This window comes from Castor canadensis, chromosome 3, assembly GCF_047511655.1.
Source record: "Castor canadensis chromosome 3, mCasCan1.hap1v2, whole genome shotgun sequence".
Lineage (NCBI taxonomy): Eukaryota > Metazoa > Chordata > Mammalia > Rodentia > Castoridae > Castor > Castor canadensis.
Window position 1 is genome coordinate 162,015,387 of NC_133388.1, and position 16,600 is coordinate 162,031,986.

The 16,600-nt window shown below is 40.0% G+C and overlaps 1 long non-coding RNA gene across 1 annotated transcript in view; it reads left to right on the forward strand.

The window, feature by feature from the left end:
* The first annotated feature begins 271 nt into the window (after window positions 1–271).
* LOC141421358 (uncharacterized) overlaps window positions 272–16,600 on the forward strand; it is a 65,721-nt gene continuing 49,392 nt past the window's right edge. The window contains exon 1 of the long non-coding RNA XR_012445950.1: window positions 272–504. This is a non-coding gene — a long non-coding RNA (uncharacterized lncRNA). The remainder of the gene's footprint in view (window positions 505–16,600) is intronic.

The following is a 16,600-nucleotide window of genomic DNA, read 5'->3' on the forward strand; positions in this document are numbered from 1 at the left end:
TCATTTAATCGCTGAAGAGCTCTGTAAGGTAGAAATAATAACCCCAACATACAAAAGAGGACATGGAGGCTTGGCCAAGTGCCTGTCTAAAGGTATACATGCACTAAATGGCAGGCTAAGGCACAAACCTGTCCCCTGTTTAAGATTTTACATATTTCTCAATATCCCCTGTCCTCCAGGAATGAAGAATTTTGACAACTCTGAATGAATTCCATGAGTCTCATTCCCCTCCATTCCCTCCCCTTTTCCTTTCCTTTTAGCCTCTCCTTTGCTTCAATGCTTCCAGTGTCTCCCAAGCAACAGGTAATCTGCAGTGTGCTGGGGAATCATAGATTAAGAGTCCCCACCCTCGAAAAGCTCACAGTCCAGCAGGGCGACAGACATTGTGTGGTGATGCAGCAAATGTCAACGTGGCCAGGTCGAAATGGAAGAGATCACACTGAGAGTACCCATCCAAGGGGGCATATGGGTTTCCAGTCCCCACTTAGATGAAAAGTCCTAAAGGTAAGAGGAACTTGTTTTGATGTGTTCTCACTTCAAAGAGGGGCTTTTATTTTGAAACAATCCCACTATCTTCAAAGTTTTGCTTTATAATAATGCATGTTTACTCTTTCCTGATGAAATTTAGAAGCATGCCATGTTATTAGTGGTTCCCTTACTTACTCTAAGGAATTATCAATGTTCAAAAGAGGTATAGAGGCTTAAATAAGTGCAGGTAGAGCTTAGGGATTCCCTTCATGGTCTGATGTACAGAAAATAGTTTTGCTTCTATTTATCACCTGTGCCAGAGAGAGCTGGGACAGGTGGGTGGGTTTGTTCACATGTATGTGGTAGAGTTTGGGAGCAGACACATCTTTCAACGTACTCTGTCAGTACTTGTCTTCATTAGTAACAATAAACTCCCCACTTTGTTGGCAATACTTAAGAATTATTCAATAATAATTGGTAAGTGCCTCCTGCATACTAGCAATTTCTTCAGCACAGAGTCCACAGTGGCAAAGGAGACAAATATAGTCCTGCCCCACCCCCTTCCAACTACACTACTGAGGACAAACTGAACATTTCCAGAAGACTGAATGTGTGTGTTCTCTCTCTTTTTTTTTTCATAGTAAAAGGGAAAGATCTTTTTATTCCAGTTATTTTTTTCTTCATTTTTATTAGGATATATTCATTGTACAGAAGGGATTCATCGCAACAATTCTGAATGCCTCACATTGTACATTGGTTAGATTGCCCCAACTATCTCCCCTCCCCTCAATTCCTCCCCACCCCACTTACAATAATTGCAGGAGGTTTCATCATTCTGTGTCATACATGTATAGGAAGCCCATTAACTGATTCTCTCACTTCATCTCCTTCATTTACCCTCTTCCCTCCCACAAATACCTACCACACGCTGTGCATATTTTACAGTCCTGTCTTTTGTTTTTAATTCCTAAGTCAGTGTTCAAAGGGGTTTCTTGAACTATCCCTGCTGTGACTGTACTTTATTTTGCTCAGTCCAACCCCTGTGTGTGTTCTCTTAAATGTAACACTTCACTTCATTGCTTAACTATGTGACATTGCTGAGACACCAGATACTATTGGTGGCTCACTTATCTGTGCACTTGCTCATTCCAGGCATCTGTCCATTTTTCTGAGTAGTTGGAGTTTTTTTCATCTTCATTACGTCCTTCTGGACAACTATGTCATATTTCCCTGCTCTCTGCTTCAGGGTCTCCAACTTTTAATCTAACCCTATTTTTCATTAAAGTTATCTTGTTTCCCCTTTTCTAACTCTAAATAATTATACCTAACAATGATGTGGGTTTTGAAGACATTTACAAAGAAAGTTCCATCCATTATCAGAATCAACAGGCATTCAATGAAACCCATGTGTGCAAACACAGAGCCTTGTACTAACCCTCACAGTGAAATAGTCAGGCTGTGACAGACTCAAACACACTCTTCTAATTCTTGATTCTCACCCTTCAAATCTGTGGCAAGGTGGTTCTCTAGGAAGATGAAGATTAGGATGTAGGAGGTTTATAAAGAATACTTTGGGAACCATAGAAAGCGAGGGATGAAGCAAGATTGGGATTGGGCTGAGGTAAAAGTTGAGCAGAGTGCAATTGCAAAGGATGTCTCCTCCCACTTAGAGTTCTGAAGATGGGAGGACTCTCCAGCACCATCTAACAACTGAGGAGTGACTGTAGGTGACACTTGCAGCAGTGGGGAAGTGAGTCCTTTGGTGGTGACTCAGGGATCTGGGCAGCACATCACAGGACACACTATCCCAGCCCACTCTGCATTACTTGATGCAGACAACTTGACCTGTGGCCTTAAGCCTCTGAAAGAGGGCAGGAGCTCATGAAGAAAGACAGTTGAGCTCCTGGAGCCAGGACCACTAGTGGTGGCAGAGCAGGAAGAGGCTGGGATGGGGGTGATCAAATCCCAGTAGATAAACAACAAAGACCAATATTGATCAGACCAAGGCAGGCAACCCCATTTCCTGACTCAGGTCTTCCTGTATAGATGCTGTCCCCTCTGCCTGGAATGTTTTTCACCCAATCATGTCTCTGCTTGCATGTGACATCTTTTCTGCTGTCTTCTGTGCCCCAATCTAAATTAAAATCCTACAGAAGCACTTTCTTAATATCCTGGCCTTTGCCTGTGTAATACCTGTTATTCTATGGCCCACTTGGGAGATATTTATCTAATTCTTTCTTTCCATTTAACTGAGAACCTCATGTAGACATGCATTGTTCTTTTTTTCTTTTTTTTTTTTTTCTTATTACTATGGTATTTCCCATTTCCAGGGGAATTCCTGACAGAGACTCAATAAACACTTCTTAAATAGTTAAAATTGCAGTATGGGCTATACCTGATTGCAAGCAACAGAAGTGTACTCTGGAATGGAAAGTTATGGAAAGAAGATGGGGGAGCCCCAGGCTCATAGGAAATCTGGGAACAAAGATGAAAACAGGCAGGACCTAAAAGCTCTGGAGGAATCAAGAGGCAGGAGCTGGAGAAAGGAACTATTTTCAATCTCTGCCATTCAACTTGAGTTGATTTGGAAAAGGAATATCTGATTGGTCTAGCCTGAGTCATTTGCTGTTCCCTTGGCTAGAAAAGGACAGAAAGCTGATAACAATCCCACTAATCTGTATCCAAAAGGAAGTTGGGGGAGGTTGAGAAAAGGAGGATAAAGGGCAGCCAACAAAACAAAACAGAACACTTCTCCATGCCCTGGAAATACCAGGAAAGAATCCACAGGAGTAGGTTCAGAGTCTATCTTGTTTATTTATTATCCCAGTGCCAAGTATTATGGCTGCCATCGCAGATATTTTAAATTTTGGACAGGTGTGGCAAATATCATCTGTGCCCATCCCAGGCTCTCAGCTCTTACATGCTTGGCCCATGGGTGAGTCTGCTGGAAGTACAGGAAGTGCTGCGGAGTTGACATTGTGGGGGCAACCTGCAGCCAATGACAAAAGGAAGTTGATGGGGAAAGTATCTCAGCTTCTTCTTGCCTTATTCTATGCAGTTTCCAGAAGTCCCCTCTGATATGGAGTCACAGCTGCCCACAGCACTAACCGAGACTTCTCTTCCCTATCTCACTTCCTCACTCTCCTACTGGTACATCCTGAGATTACTTTCCAAATCAAGGACTTGCGTTCAAATCTTTGTGGCAGATCTGTTTCCTAAGACAGTGGGAAGAAGGAAGGGTGAGGGATGCCAAGCTGTCAGTAGTTTAGTGAGGATGAACAAGGCTGTATGGTCCATCACAGAATGTTTGGCTTCAGGGCTGATTCAGTCTTACATCCTATCTTGCCATTGACTATCTTGCCCTCAACTCTGAGCCATCCATGGTCATACTGGCTGGTCCCAGTGAGTGTGTGTTCCCAGAATGGTGACTGAGTTTTCTAAGAAGAATGTAGTCAGATGGACAAACTGCTGTCCAGGAACTCTCTGCATACCATGTGATCTCCGCAGCCAAAGCTGATTGGACACGCTCTAGGATCCTTGTTGCTTGAATGAACTCTCCTGTGACTCTCCTTGCTTGGGACATGGGAAGTCCACAGCTATTCCTCCAGGAAGTAACCCACATCAGCCCTAAAATGCATAACCCAGGAATGATGTCAAGGATAGGGCCCTGCCTCAGTGTGATCTTTTTTAAACACAGATCTAATCAGGATCTTCTTTTGCTCAAAAGTTTCAGTGGCTCCGTGTTGCTGATAGGATGTGTTCACATTTCCAAGTGGAATCCTCTGGTTCCTCATTCTGCCCTATCCTCCAGCCATTCCTCCCATGGCCCTGGGGAAGCCACCGTGGCTGCTGTTCTCACCGTCTAACAAAAATAACCAATCGAATCGGTTGTTCCATCCTTGTGCCTTGGCCTTTGTTGATCTCCTCACTGGAGTGACCCTCTCTTTTGCTCTGTCTGGTGAGAACACCTCCATAGCCACGCTTTCTGTCTGCTGTGTCTGTGCCACGATAGTAGTACTTACTAAACTTGATCTCAGCTGGTTGCAGGCAAATCTGTTTCTCTAATCAAATGTAAACATCGTGAAGGCCAGATTTGCAGCTGTGGATCCCCGTGTCACTAGAGCGCCATAAATTCTTTTATGTTTTAAATGAATAACAAAGTGTTTAAAAAATATCTTCCTCTTTGACGGCTATCAGATCTTTCTGGAAGGAATAAGCTAGGGAGACCGTTTCTACTGAGAGTTCATTTTAATAGGACATTCCCTGAGAAGAGGTTTGAAATAAACACAATAGCAAACAGCACCAAGAAGCATTAGAAAAGCTCCTGGTTCAAACCCCACGGTTCCTGAGGAAATGGGGTACCACAGGCCAGAATCTTGGGAGACTTCCTGGGATGATCTATTCCTTAGAAAAAAAGGAAAGTTGATGATACACTCTCTCAAGTGAAAAATTCAAATATAACCAACATAAACATTCAAGTCCTCAAAAGTAACTTCATAACACTCCTTGTCTCCTGCTGACATAACCTAGCCAAGACCCTTTGCTAACTTCAATTGCAATATTCTTCATTTTTCTCTAAGGTGTCAGTGCAGTTTTATGAACAATGAGGAGGCTATTAACACCAAAGAGACTGGAGATTCTAAAAGCAGGTGCTTTGCTTGGCAAATGCACCCATTTCCATCAGCAGAAAACAAGGCAGTAACCACCACCAGGTCTTCTTTGCCCCAATCCTGTTCTTACACAGTGGGCACAACCATCACAGCATAGGGAAACCAAATCCTCTTTTGTTAATTTCTTAGCACTTACTACGTGCTATGCACCACGAACTTGAGCTCCCTTTTTCCATATCTCATTGAATCTCCACAAGAGCTTGGAGATAAGAATGGATTGCCTTTTTCAGATGAAGTTTGGAGAAGTTAAGGAACTGCCCAAGGTCATGGGGCCTCTCAGCTGCAAGGCATGACTGGAACGCAGCTCAGGATAACTGATGCCAACGCCCTCCATCTGCTTCTTGTGAACTCGGATGTTGGAATCACCCTAGGATCTTGACAAAGTGCAAAATAAGTCACACAAACAACTGCTAACTCTAAAAGGAATAAAATAAACTGTTATATGGTGATTGAGCTCTCTAGAAAAATAGAACAGAGAAGAGAGACAGGGTGCTGTGTGGAGAAAGGGTAGATGGTAATTTTTAGTAGTGTTAGGATAATGGCTAGGGAAATAATCAGTGATCCAACATCAGACAGCACTGATCAGAACAGCCCAAGGGAGCCCTGTGGACATCTAGGGGAAGAGACTTCTAGGAGTAACATACAATCCATACAAGGATCCATTAAAGAGACATTGGCTGGTTTTGCCAGACTGCCTGGGGTGGGGCATGGGGGCAGGGAAGCAGAACATGAAGTCAGAGAATCACGTGGCACCTCATAAACCAGAGTAAGACTTTCCCCCGGTTACTACATAAGTCTTCCAGTCAAATTACTCACATTTTCCCCTTTGTACAAACATTTCAAACATCTTACACATGAAAGTAGAATTAGCCTGAATTTAAAAGTTGGAGTACCTGAGAAAATGTTTGGGATCAAGGTATAGAGAAGGATGGGTCAGAGAACGAGGACAGATGGGTGAGAGGAACAGCCATGAGCCACCGGAGCCACTGGAACCACCGGAACCACCAACCACCACAAGCCCTTCATCCCTGTAAATAAGAAAGAGCATCCTAGCAGCAAATTAGAAATTCAAGCATGATTAAAAATTATGGATTTGTGTTTTCTTCCCTGTTCTTCACTTTAGGAGAACTCAGCAACTTTTGTCCTTGCTTGGCATCTAATCTTGCCACCTACCCAGTGTCCCTCATCTTTATTCTACTCTCCTGACTTTGCTACAGGCTACATCTGTTTAACCAGCCACCATAACCTTTGTTCATCTCCTCAGTGTCATTCTCTTGCCCCACCCTGAACTCCAATTAAGCCACTGTCTTGGGTGATGGTCACATTCTTGTCATGGCCTCTGCCCTACCACATCCCCCAGCTACATCCTTTTATGCCTTCATCCAACCTTTATTTCCTGCTCCTAGTTCCTCTGGTAGACTTTTAGATTGGTGAGATTGGTGGCCTCTACTAAAACACACATCAAAATGGTCACAGCCTCTGTGTGTGTGTGTGTATGTATGTATGTGGAGAGAGAGAGAGAGAAAGACAGAGAAAGAGAAAGAGAGAGAGAGAGAGAGCAAGCGTGAGAGCCTGAAGGGGAGGTGCCATCTTGGACTAGCATTCAAAGCCAAGCCCTGGATTGGATGCAGTTACATGTGTTCATCTGGGCCTAGTCAACCCTCAGACTCATGACAAATTACTAAACATTGCATCTGTTTTATATTGCTAAGTTTTATGGTGCTTTATTACTCAGCCATAGATAAGCAAAACAATTCTCATCAAATCTGGACCAAAACCTGCATGTCCCAGACCAGTCCAGGCCATCTGCATGCCTGTGACAGCCTCTAGTTCTGCAAGTCTGTCCCTTGTCACCAAGACCAGCTGATCCTATTTCAGGTGAACTTCTGCTTACTCAGCATTGAGTTCTGGATAGCTTGGGATTTGAACTTTCTAAGAAGGAAACAGATTGAGAGAAGACTGGGTGTAAAAGCGTTCATCATGACGTGTGTGAGACTGGCCTCAGTCATTCCCAGTGCTGGTTTGTATCTGTTGTGCTGCAGAGACACTGAGCGGAGAAGTGAATTTCTGTTTGTGTTGTCTGTCAGCCAGGGGGCCCCATCCTCGAGGTGTTCTTGCGAAATGCACTCTTCTGACGACACTGCCTTTGTCTGCCTTTCATCTTCCTCCCTCCATTGTAGGACACTGTAGGAAGCCTTGTTCATTTATTAGTTTTTCGAAAGGTCAGTTGATTTAAAATAAGACTCAAATATTTCACTTTTAGTTGTAGAAATACTTGAGAAAAAAATGTTATTTACGTTTTAATAGGGAGTTATAGTCTCATGTTTGAAGGTAACTTGTAAGTTCCTGCCAATAAATTTATCTCTGGTGCATTAAATGTGCACCAAAGGGCTTCCGGATTTTGGAGGAGTGACTTCCATTTGGAAACTGACGGACTGCCAAGTATGACAAATCTAGTGAGACTGACTGGACCTTGCACAGCACAACTGCAGAGCTCGTTGGTCTCTGCTATGTTCTCACTCACTGGTACACAGCTGCGCACAGCAATGAGCTCGGTTCATGTTGATTTGTGAATGAAGGTCAGATCTTTAGGATGAATTGGATGCCTTGGAAATAAAATTCCATTTCCTGTGAAGGAACTGCTGCTCTAAATAAGGTGAAAACAAGCTTACCATTCTTTTTTCAATTCCTGGGCCAAATATGGGTATGACAATATGTTCAATATATGAACAAATGAACTCTTTTGATTATTTGAATTTCATTTAAAATTTGAAAGCAAAGTGAAATTTTAAAAGTGAAAGCAAAAAAAATTTTTTTTTCAGTACTGGGGTTCAAATTCAGGACCTCGCACTTGCAAGGCAGGAACTCTACCAGTTTGAGCCACTCCACCAGCCTTTTTGGTGTTGATATTTTTCAGATAGGGTTTCGATTTTTGCCTAGGCTGTCTTCAAACCACAATCCTCCCAAACCCTGCCTCCTGAGAAGCTAAGATTACAGGCATGAGCCATTGGCGCCCAGTGAGATTTAAAGTGCCATTTTCCTAACCTGGTGTGCGGAAGTGTATGTGGTCCCAGCACTGGGGGCTGAGGCAGGAGGATCATGAATTTGAGGCCAGCCTGTTATAAAAGACCCTGTCTTACTGGGCACTGGTGGTCACACCTGTAATCCTAGCTACTTAGGAGGCTGAGATCAGGAGGACTGACATTCAAGGCCAGCCCAGCCTGGGCAAACAGTTCTTGAGACCCCATCTTCAAAATAACCAGAGCAAAAAATGGACTGGAGATGTGGCTCAAGCAGTAGAGCACCTGCTTTACACTAAGTCTTGAGTTCAAACTCCAGTTTGACCAAAAAAAAAAAAAACCAAAAAACAAAAAAACAAAGACAAAAACCTTGCCTCAAAATTAATTAATTATAATAAGGTACCATTATAAGTAATATATGCAGATAAATACAAGTGAGCAAAATAAAAACTACCTCTAAAAAATGAAAAAATCATTACCTAACCTACGTACATATAATCAGACATTGTATTGTTTCACCACTTGCTGTATTCCCATGACAGTACACTATGTGTCACTTCTTATTTTGTTAAATATTCCCTTATTATCCATATTTTTTGTGTGCTGGAGATTAAGCCTAGACACTGTACACACTAAGCGTGACTGTACTGTTAGCTCCATCTCCAGCCTGGTTATCACATTTAGTGCATAAATTGTATTGGTCTATTGCATTTAGTATGGATATCACATGATTTTTTGCTTTTGCTTTTGTTTTCGGTGCTGGGAACTGAACCTGGGGCCTTGTGCCTGCTAAGTATGCACTCTACCACTGAGCTACACCCACCAAGTGTTTTTTAACCAGTTCTCTAATTTTGGATGTGTATTTAGTTTATATATATTTACTATAATTGACAGTGCTATAATAAACATATTTGGGTTTCAGGAAATTTTTGTTTTACAAAATAATGAGTTTCATTATGACTTTTTGTACATGTATACAATGTACTTTGATCATTTTTATCCCCATCACCCTCTGTGGTCTCCCTCCCCCTTCCTGCCTATCACCCTTCCCCAAATAACAATGAACACATTTGTAAAAACAGTTCTGCATCTATTCATGATTACATCCCAGGCCAGTTTCTAAGACATGGATTCCCTGAGTTGAGTGGTTTGCACTTGTCTTTGGTATTTATTGTTAAATTTTGCTTCAGAAAAAAAATCATCCTTATTTTTATTACCTACTTAGCTCTTAGACACTCATCACCACTATTATTATTTTTTTGCTAAGTATGGTTAGAGGAAAGAAATAACTCATATTGGAAAATTTTATCATTGTTAGTGAGATTAGACATTTCTCTATTTCTTGGATCATCTATGAGGTAAAGTATTTTAGTATGTTTATCAATCACTTATTTATTTATTTTGTGGTGCTGTGGATAGAACACAAGGCTTTGCACACAGTAGTCAAGCACTTACCACTGAGCTACATGCCCCAGCCTGATTATGGGCTATCTATCTATCTATCTATCTATCTACTTGTTTGTCAAGAGCTAGTACATGTCCTATGCTATTTTTCTATTGTAAACTTTTTCTTTTATGCATTGATTTGCATATGAAAATATGCATAGGAATAATACAAACTCCTTGCAATATAATTTGCAAATGTTTTGCCTGGGTAGTTATATTTTTTTTCAGTATTATTGGTAGTGATTTTGACATAGATATCTTAAAAAGTAAATAGTCAAATTGAGCTTTTTCCCTCATAATTTCTGCCTTTGATGGCATACTTAGGTTGTTTGTATCCTATTTTAAAAAATTTATTTAGGGTTTTTTTCTTGATACAGAGTCTTATAGCCCAGGCTGGCCTAGAACTCATAATCCTCCTTCCTTAACTGGGATTCCAATATGTACTACCACACCTAGCAGAATCGGAGTTCTCTGTCTCTGTCTCTCTTTCAGTTTCTCTCTCTCTCTCTTTCTTTTATTTCCACTTTTGTTGGGGAGGGGTACTGGTGATTGAACCCAGTACCTTGCATGTGCTAGGTAAGTGCTCTATCACTGAGTTACCACCTCAACCCCAACATCCTATTTTAAAAAAATACTCATTTGCATTTCCTTTTACTATTATTATGGTTTCTTCAATTTTGTAATTCACGTTTAATCTTTTTTATCGGTGCTCTTCAAAAGTCTTTCCTTCAACTTTCTTTGGATGTATTTTACCCATCTCCTGAAATGGAGGCTGAGAGTATTAACATTCAATCCTTCTTCCTTTCTCATATGTGCATTTAAAACTCTGCCTTGCTCTTTAAGCAGGGCTTTATCCATATTCCCGAAGTTTTGGTATGTGCTAGTTTTGTTACCAGTCAAAATATTGACTGGAATATTCCTTCCAAACGGAAGGAATCCATTGGGATTCTTTCTTTAATGCATGGATTACTTAGATGTGTAGTTTGAAATTTCCAAACATATGGAGGATGCCTCATCAAGATTTTTAAAAATTGACTTCTTATCTAATTCTACTCCAAAGGACATATTTGATATGACTTCTGTCTTACAGCATATGGACAATTTTTGTTTACATTCCATGTGTGCTTTAAAAAGTACCCTTCTGTAGACAGTGGGTGTAATGTTCTACATATGTCAATTAGATTGAATTTATTAGTCATCCTGTTCAAGTGGATTTTTTCCTGCTTTCTCAATCAGAGATGTAGAAAAACGTGCTAAATTTCCCACTTTTATTCTAGCATTTTCTGTTTTAGTGCTACTCAACTCAAAATATGGTAGGCTGGCTGGTGGTATTCTGTAAACTGTCATCTAAAATCATAGAAGTAGGAAATTGAAATTACCATTTAGGAATTTTATTAGCAACTTGACACTGCTGTGACATCCATGCATGTGATCAGTGGACTTATATTTTGTACATTTTCTTCTTTTTTATGCACTTTCATTGTAGCTCGATGGAAGTATTAATCTGTAACATATTAGAAATTTTAAAAATGTCTCTTCACCATAGATCACATGAAAACACCATTTTGCTTTGCAGTTCTATCCTTTTTTGCTTCATATATTTCATCTATGCATTAAAGGCATAGAATCTTTGAGTTTCAAAATCTTCTCAGGGAAAGTGAGCATTTTTATATCACTATGAATTTTTATCATCATGAATTATTTCTCTTTATCACTAGTAATACTTTTTGCTTTAAAAGTCTACTTTTGTGATACTAATCGAAGAGCTCCAACATTCTCTTTCCATTCATTCCTGTACCTTTATACTTTAGACAATTCTTTTATAAGCACTATATAGTAATTTTAAAAATACTTCCTGGCAAACGTTATCTTTTAATTGGAGTGTTTAGATTACTTACATGAAAGGTAATTATTCATGTGTTTAAATTAAATCTGCCATTTTATTTTTGGCTTTCTCTCTCCCTTACTACTCCATATTCCTTTCTTGTCTTCTTTGGGGCTCAATATTTTTAAAATATTTCACTTTTTTCCTTTGACTAGCTTGATAGTTTTATATAATTTTACTTTTCTCTTTGTGCTTACTGTAGTGATTATAATATCCATCCTTCATTTATTAAGTCTAATGTTTAATATTACTACTCTTTTCAAGGTAACACAAGAACCTTAGAATATTTTCACCCTATATCCTCCCTTATGACTTATGTGTCATTATTTTGTTTAGTTTTTATGTATATTTTGCCCTAACACATTATTATTAATGTTTTATACAGTTGATAGTCATTTAAATTAGCTACATATTTGCCCTTCTGTGTTCTTTGTTCTTTCTTACATCTTTGACTTTCATTATGAAAGAGTTTTTCTTCTCTGTGGAGAGCACCCTATGGAGTCCCTATTATGTTGGTCTGCTGCAACACAGTATATCCCCATTTCTTCTTGGTGACGTTTAGAATTCTTGGCTAGCAACTAATTTATTCCCATTCATTATCTTCTGGCCACTGTTTCAGATGAGAAGTCAGTTGTCAGCTGCTGTGCCTTTGAAGGTATCTTTAATTTTTTGACTGCTTTAATTTTTTTCCTTGGTCTTTGGCTTTGAGAAGTTTCATCATGGTAATTTAAACTTTATTGGTTATACTTTGGATCTGGAGTGCTTTTCAAATCTGTGTCTTTGATGCCATTCATTAGCTTTATATAATTATCAGCCATGTCTCCTTAAATATTGCTTTTGCTCCATTTGGACTTTTCCTTTCCTGTAGGGGAATATATATACATATATAAATTTTTACAATATACTCTTTTTTGGGGGGACCAGGTCTCCCTATGTTGCCCAGGCTGCCCTCAAACTCCTGGGCTTGAGCAAACTCCTGCTTCAGCTTTCCAGGTAGCTGGGACTACAAGTATGTGTCACGGAGTATGGAACTTACACTCTGTTTTTGATGGATTTTTCTGTGTGTGTGTGTGTGTGTGTGTGTGTGTGTGTGTGCGCGCGCGTGTGTGTTTCATTATCCTCCCAACCCTATGTGCTTTACTCTGAGCTAGATTGCAGTTCACAAATTCCCTTTTCAACTTTGTCCAAACTGTGATTTAACTCATTCTTGAGTTCTTGAGTTAGTCATTAAATCTTCAGTTGTAGAATTTCCATTTGGTAGGTGTTCTTACAGCTTATAATTTCCTATGACATTTCCTAAAAATAGTAAGTAAGCTGGGCTTTGGTGGCTCACACCTGTAATCCTAGCAACGTGAAAGGCTAAGATTGGGAAGAGCAGAATTCCAGTCCAGCCCAAGCGAAAAAGTTTGAGAGCCCCCATCTCAACAGGGAAAAATGTTAGGCATTGTGATGTGTGCCTGCCAAACCAGCTACAGTGGGAAGTGTAAAATCGGAGGATTGCAGTCCAGGCTGGCCTGTGTAAAAAGTGAGGCCCTATCTCCAAAATGACCAAAGCAAAAAGGGTTGGGGGGCATGGCTCATGTAGTTGAGTGGCTGCTGGGCTTTTTTGTTTGTTTGTTTGTTTGTTTTGAGGTCTGGGGTTTGAATACAAGCTGTCTTGCATTCAAATTCCAGACCTCAAAAAGAAAAAGATAACAAGCACACTTGTTTTAAGAATCTATGATAACTGTTTTCTCTGTCACCTCTGGTCTGTTTCTATTATCTCTTATTTTGTATTTCATAATATCGTCTGGTACTACATGCTTGGTTACTTTTTGGGGGGGGGGTCTACCAGGATAATATTGTCCCTCAAAATGAACTCATATTTGCTTCTAAGAGGTATCTTAGAGTTCTAGACATTCTGGATTGGTTTAAGCCAGTTCAGGATTTGAGATGATTGGAAATTGTTTTGAATGTGAGGCCTCATCTATTCCTACACTCATTACCCAGGTGTAGCCTTTGGGGAGCCCAAGTCAATGCGTTGAAAGGTTAGCAGAAGTTTCCTTTTTACTTATCCTTAGACTCCAACGTTTGTTCCCTTAGTTCCTCGAGGCTCTCAAAAGCTGTGGTCTGCAGCCCCTCTCAATCTCCTATTTGAAACTGGCCACCACTTCTAGGAGTAAAGCATCATCACCCTTGCTGGGCTTACTTCTCTGAGTTTCCTTCTCCTCACAGGTCATGACCTTGCTATTCTTCACTGATTTTTAACTCTCAGAAGCCTTAAAGCAGATCCATTTTATACTTTCCCTCCCTCCTCAGGATTGTGTGATTGTTCTGAGCAGTAGAATTGATCTGAATTACTCAATCTTTCATTGCAAGGAAACTCAAGATCTCTTGCAAACTTTAATTCACAAAGGATGTATTTAATTTTGGAGTGAGTTATTCTTTTTTTCCCCAATGTTGTTCATTGAATATTTTCATAATGATATAAGCCATCACTGTTATCATACTCTAAATAATATAAATATTTGGATCAATTTCTGGACTTTTTATTCTGTTCTACCCTTCTTTGTATTTCTGTATTAGAATCATGTCATTCACTGACTATAATCAATTCCTGTAATTTTATAACACATTTTAATATCTGGTAAGAAAAGATCTTATTTCTCTCTCTCTCTCTCTCTCTCTCTCTCTCTCTCAATCTCTCTCTCCAGATTTTTTAATTTTTATTTCTCATGTCTTCATTCTTCTTGATGAATTTTAGAATCCTAATTATATATCACCATCAAAATCCCATGGAAAATTTGATGGGGATTTTATTAAATTTATATATTTATTTGAGAATTCCAAGTTTTCAATATTAAAAGTTTAATAGAGCAACATACCATAAATCTCTATTTACATAAGTCTTTTTAAATCTGTCCTGATCTAAGACAAGGGAGTTGGTTTTTTCATACTCCCAAACCAGTTATTCAAAAGAGAAGGCTGGCCTAGGGAAGTATAAAATCCAGACACTGTGTAGGTACAGTTTTTCAGTAACCTGGGGGAAGTATTCCAAAGAAAAGTCCATAGTTCCAAGCTGTTAGAGATAAAAGCAGACAAAAGCCAGGGGAAGTGCACACAGAAACAACAATGAGGTACAAGGGACCTGATGGAATCAACAGTGTATTTTCTCAAACACATTTGTCAGTTTTTGTTGTGGGTATGTATACTTACAGTCAAAAACTATCATCAGGGCTGGGGCGTGACTCAAGTGGTAGAGCACATGTCCTGCAAGTGCAAGGGCCTAACTTCAAACCCCAGTACCACCCAAAATTTTTTAAAAAATTTTAAAGAAAAACCTCATTAAGTATGCCCATAATTTGTTTTCATTTGGCAATCTGCCAAGTTTCTCTCATGCTGTTCCCTGGGTAAATAATAGATCATTTCCGTTTCCTTCTTCCTTAATTTGAGCATCACCTACAAACAATGTATTGTAAACCATGCTTTGCTATCACTTTCTATCTTAGTACAACTCTGACACTGCAAGCCCCCACCAAAGTTTTGAAATAAAAAATGCAAAATAGATAAATAAACAAATGGTCAAGTAGAAATATTGGTAATAGTAGGAGAGTATCAGAAGGTGAAGCAGACAGCTGAAGCAGCAGAGGAGGTCTTGGGTCATTGACAAATGAAGGGGTGTCATGAGATGGGAATGATAGGAAGTAAGGTTTACACAAGTTCTGTTACTCATACACAAGTGCAGACATAGCAAACATACAAATAAATAAACCCACAAAACCCTAGCTAGAGCAATCCAAAATGAGGTAGGTTCCGTTTTAGCTTATGCTATAAACATTGGAGAATTTAAGCATGTTTTAGGACTCACAAAAGGACTCCGAATGAAGCATTACAGAGTAAGAAGGCTTTTTAATTGACATATATTAAATGGCACATTATAAGGGCTTTCATCATGACATTTCCACATGTGCATAAAAGTACTTTGATGATTCATTTGAAGAGATAGGTGTCAAACAGGAAGCACTACTTAAATACGGCATGTTTGTCACCAAGCTGTTCCTTTGGCTCAGGACTGGGTCTAAGGTCTGAGGGAAAGAAACTGGTAAAAATGGAATGTGCTTTTTTTAAATAAAGGTTCAAGGTGGCAAGGGAGCACCAGAGATCTCAACATGAGGCCTTCATAGTGAGTGAAGTAAAGAATTCATCAAAGCACACATCTGTCTCAGTGGCTGTCACTTCAGAGCATTCTGGGATTCTGATGTGTCCTGACTTCCTGAAGCATCTGCACAAAGTGCATATCAGAGACTCCTCAAATAGGGGAAGTGATGGCCATGGCATGGAAGGCCCTCATGTGGCTTTGAGACCATCAATGATTGTGTCACAGGCATCTTTCCAGGGAGCCAAAGATGGAGCAGAAGGTGAGGAAGAGAGTAGTTATTGTGCAACCCTTGTCCAGGAACACATATGAGATACCTGCTGGGAACAGATGGGAAGATGGTGGCATTGACTTCAATGGAAAAGGGCAAGAGTTTCTTGTGTTAGTTCAGGTCCTCTAAGAAGCAGATGCCAAGTCAAGATTAGATGTGCAAAGCATTTCTGAACAGCAAGTCTGTGATGGAGTAGAAGAAGGGAACTAGAGAAGGTGGGGTAAAATTTTAAACTACGAAGCAGATCTGACCTCTGCAAAAAAGGATTAAGTAGAAAGAATTTCTGATTGCAGACCAATCCTAAGAAAGCCTCAGCCAAGCTGATGGGGAGTCTTGAGCCAACATCTCTGGCTGCAGAATTCCATGTCCGGCAGGAACCCCGCTATGCTGAGTCATTGGCTAGGAACAGCCCACGGGAACATGGTCTTGGTACAAATGTACAAGATGGTAGATCCAGGGAGGCAGCAGTTGGAGCCAGAAGGCAATCATGTTCACACTGCAGGAGATCTAAGCCACCATCTTCATGGCCACCACAGTTCCATGCTGGCAAATGGGGCTAGAACAGTGCAGTACCATTTCTTATGATTGTGAAGTCAAAGCTTGAATCCTGAACCTGTGTGATCTAGATAGAGAAAATCGAATTGTAAATGTTTGCAGATTTTAAAACTTTTGGAATGTTAAGAATTATATACCTAGTTTTCAGAA